This window comes from Neophocaena asiaeorientalis, unplaced genomic scaffold (assembly GCF_003031525.2).
Source record: "Neophocaena asiaeorientalis asiaeorientalis breed wild unplaced genomic scaffold, Neophocaena_asiaeorientalis_V1.1 scaffold648, whole genome shotgun sequence".
In the NCBI taxonomy this organism is placed as follows: domain Eukaryota; kingdom Metazoa; phylum Chordata; class Mammalia; order Artiodactyla; family Phocoenidae; genus Neophocaena; species Neophocaena asiaeorientalis.
Window position 1 is genome coordinate 3,245,857 of NW_020172781.1, and position 4,477 is coordinate 3,250,333.

Below are 4,477 nucleotides of genomic sequence, written 5' to 3' on the forward strand. Positions count from 1 at the left end.
TGTGAGGCTTAGTAAGAGCAAACACTTTAGAGTTAGACAGCATCATAGGATCACGTCCTAGTATATACTAGTGTTATATACCAGCATTATAGGGTCATTGTGGGGATTAAATGAGATGTCATAAAGGATTTAAGGAATTAAATGCTAAATATATTCTAGCCACTATTATTATAGTATGAAGCAGAATAAACTAAATAATAAGCTTCTTAGAAGTCCGAGGGTTTTTATATCTTTGCTTTGATGAGTTTTGAATCCTGCCACCAATTTCCATGTGGGGAGGTACTTGTTCATTCTTCTTAGCTTAGGGTTGACCTGTCTCGAATGGCTTTAAATCAGCAATTTTCGAAGTGTGGTTCATCAACTCCTGAGGTCCCAAAGAGCCTTTCAGAGGGTCAAGGAAGGAAGCACTATTTTCATAATAATTGCAATGATAGTAATTCTAATTTTATTAATAAGAGTAAAACTAATTTCATAATCTCATATTTTATTTCATAATTTCATGTTAGTAGACATAATACTAATTGTCTAATACTATTTTTGTTTTTCACTGTGTTGACATTGGCATTGGTAATGCAAAAGGAATAGTGGGTAAGTAACTCTACTGATACCTTAGCATGATTCATGACAGTGGTACCAAAGCGAGTTATTCTTCACTACTATGTGCTCACAAGAAGAAGAAGAAAAAAGCTAATTTCATTTAAAAAGGTGCCTGATGAAGCAGTACTTTTATTAAATCCCAATGCTTGAGTACACATCTTTTTAATATTCCATGTGATGAAATGGAAAGTACCGATAAAGCACTTCTGCTGTATACCTAAGTATGTTGTTGTCTTGAGATAAAGCCCTTGTACCATCATTTGAATTAGGAGTTGAACTAGTCACGTTTTTCATGGAACACCGTTTATACTTGAATGAATGACAGACAGACTTTGGTATTCAGATTTGGGTATTTGGCAGATATTTACTCAAAAATGAATGTACCACCCTTTCTGGTAGTGACAACCTCCCCACGAGAACGTGCCTCTTGCAAAGGATCCCCTTCATCCCTCTCCAGAGGAGAAGAGGAAACACAAGAAGAAGCACCTGGTGCAAAGCCCCAATTCCTATTTCATGGATGTGAAATACCCAGGATGCTATAAAATCACAACCATCTTTAGCCATGCACAAACAGTAGTTTTTTGTGTTGGCTGCTTTACTGTCCTCTGCCAGCCTACAGCTTACAGAAGGATGCTCCTTTAGACAGAAGCAGCACTAAAAGCATCCTGAAACAAAATGAATGGGAAACCATCCCAATAAACACATTTTGGATTAAAAAAAAAAGAATGTACCAAGTCTGTCACTTCAAGGAAAACAATAGACACTATGGTTACCAATGATAAAACTGGAGCTTTCCAGTAGAAATAAGAATTTTGGAAAACTCATACACACCTCAGTGAGCTTGATAGCTTGCCAATACATAAAGACCTTTCTGATGAGATCAGTGGTTATATTAATGAATGGTATTTTAAAATATATATAGTATAATGACATGTGACAATATTTGGAAGATCTGCGTAACTCAGTGAACCAATATTTTCCCAATGACTGATACATACTTTTAAAGAATCAATCACACATGGGTAAAAGATCCATTCAAAGTGAAAGGTAGATCAGTGGATTTCCTTGATGTGGTTTTAGATTCCACCTTGCAACTAACCTTTGAGAAGCTATCACTTGCTGAGTTTTGGTGTATTATCAAAGAAAAATACCTTCAACAATCAGAAAAGGCTATTAAAATATTCCTCCTTTTCCCAATTGCATCTTTGTGAGACCAGATTCTCTCCATATATTTCAACCAAAACAAAACATCACCACATTGAATGGAGAGGCAGATATAAAAGTCCATTTTCTACTGTTAAGCCAAACATTAGAGATTTACAAAAATGAAAAACAATGCCTTTCTTCTTGCTCATTTTTTTTGGAGGGGAATATATATTTTTCATTAAATACATTATGTTAAGATTTAACAGGTTTATTTTAAGTATTTAAAATAAAAGTTTTTCTGTTTAAATTTTTAATACAGTCAATATCTAAACCTATATAAAGTTTTTTGATATCTTTGATGATTTTTAAGAGCGTAAAGAGGTTCTGAGACCAAAAAGTATAAGAACCACTATTCTAAATAGTTCTCCAAACTTGGGCTGGTCTCCTTTGACTATTCACAAGAAGATAGTACTTAGGGCCAAACCTGTAGTAGAAAATGATCACTTCCTAGTCCGGTTAGGCAGGGGAACAATGTGAAGAAGGATCCTCAGAAATTAGAGTTAGCATTGTAATAGTTCATTCTCACAGTAACAGGCAATTCTAATAGAGTAGGACCATCGAGTTTAAGGAAGGCAAGAAAAAGACCTTTAGGGAAAGACAGGCTGCAAGTCTGCATCAGGAAAAATAAATAGCTGAAACAAATGACTTTGAATTAGGAATTCTGTTTGCTCTTGATATGTGTGTCCCTAATCTATTTATAGGAGTAACTTCTCCTTTCCTGATCAAAAAAGACAAAAGGGATTCTTCAGTTGGGTCTCACCATGGGCCCACAATTTCTGCTCAAGAGGACATAATAAAAAGTGTGAGAACAATGCATTGTTGGAATGGTACCATGGTCAACTTTCAAAATTTAGCTCTAAGATTGATGTGGGAACCCCTCTATGGTCTGTCTCCTTTTCAGTCAACAAGAGAACAAAGTCAGCCCTGAGGCTCAGGACCTTTAGGATTCTGACCTTCAGCCTGAGGGTAGAAGGTGATGTATATACCTGAGTATTGTTTAGGCTCTGAATTTAATAAGGACAAAAAGCCATGAGAAACCATTTGACTCATTTCAGCCGCTCAGTGTCCTGAAATATTCCATCTTACTGTAATGAAAAGAATCAATATATGATCTAACTCAAAAATGGGTTGTTGTCCAAGAGGAAAGGGAATAGTGACCAATTCTAGCTTCAGATGGGATTGTTTCTGAAAATAGAAGACAGAGCATTCATTACCAATGAGGTCAAAGCAAGAACTGACTGGAATCACCCAGTAGGTTCTTCAGTCCTTGGTTTGATCATTGCAGTAAGCTTTCCTGATAGCACCTTGGATATCGACACAGGCCATCTTGATCACAAATTACTATTTACCTTCTTCAACACTTATATGTGAGGAAAGTAAAGAATAACGATATATATGTGAACCCTGGAGTCAGCCTGTCTGGATCTGATCCTGTATTTCTCAAGACCTCAATTTCCTTCTCTGTAAAATGAGAAGAGTGATAGTACTGACTTTTAAGATTCTTGAGAGGATTATCTAAGATAATGCGTATAAAGCACTTAACACAAGACATGACACATACTAAGCGCCTAATAAACGGAAGTTATCATGGAGCGTCTTTGCTTCGTATTTCCATCTGTGAGCAGTTTTTTCCGTTGTTTCTCAACATAACCCCTTTCTTTCGGGGCTGCTGATCTCTGAGGCATCTGGTCCCTTATATCCCTGAGTCATCATCATTGAGACGCTGGGTTTCTGAAGTCATCCCTCCTACTGCTCTCTAGGGCTCCCTCTCTTGACTGCTTAGCTCTCACAGGGGCTCAGACCCACAAGCCGTGGCTGCGAGTCTCTGTCGGGCTTGGCCACCCGTCTTGGAGAAATGTCCTCAGTCCCCTTGGTAATCACCTAAGACTGAGACCCATTGGACCCAGAGAAACGCCCCAGCCCAGAAGCGGGAGTGAGGCCGGGGGTGGGGCCATCCCCTAAGGTGAGAACAAGGCTAGCTTGCCGTGCTCGGAGGTGCGCGCGAGGCCACACCCCGAGGTGAGCGTGCTGGGGGCGGAGCCACACCCGGTGGACTTGAGGCCGGGGGCGTGGCCGCGTCTGGGAGCCGCCCGGACAGTTAAGCATGCGCCAGCTGTCTCCACGGGCGGCGCGCGCAGCCGCCGCCGGGCGTGAGGCAGCGCAGGGGTTAAGGCCGTCGGCGCCACCTGGGCGCCGCTGAGGAGACCCACGAGCCGGCGAATCGCGCGCTGGCGCGGCGAACAGGTGCCCGTGCGCGTCAGGCGCCGGCAAGGGGCGGGGAGAGGGGGCGCGGCCGGAAGCCCCGGGCGGGGTGCGGCCGTCCGGGTGAACTGGAGGAGCTGAGGCAGTCAGGAAGGAGCTCGCTGGGCTGCGCGGCGCGCGATGTGGAGCCGCCGCCTCGGCCCCTGCAGCAGCCGCTGTCGCCGCCGCTGCTGCTGGGGCTGCCGCCGAGTCGAGAGACGTGGAGCTCAACAGGGCGGATGAAAACCCGTTGGTCCCTTCTTGCAACATCCCTCCCAGCCGACGGCGGCGTTCCTCCTCGCAACCGCCCCTCCCGCTTCGCCTCCCCTCAGTCTTCGCTTTCTCAGCCTTCCCTTTGCCACCCGTCCTCCTCCCCAGCGCTCGCGGAGCAGCTGAGCCCGGGGGCGGGGGAAGGGGGCGCGTGCCGCCGGCG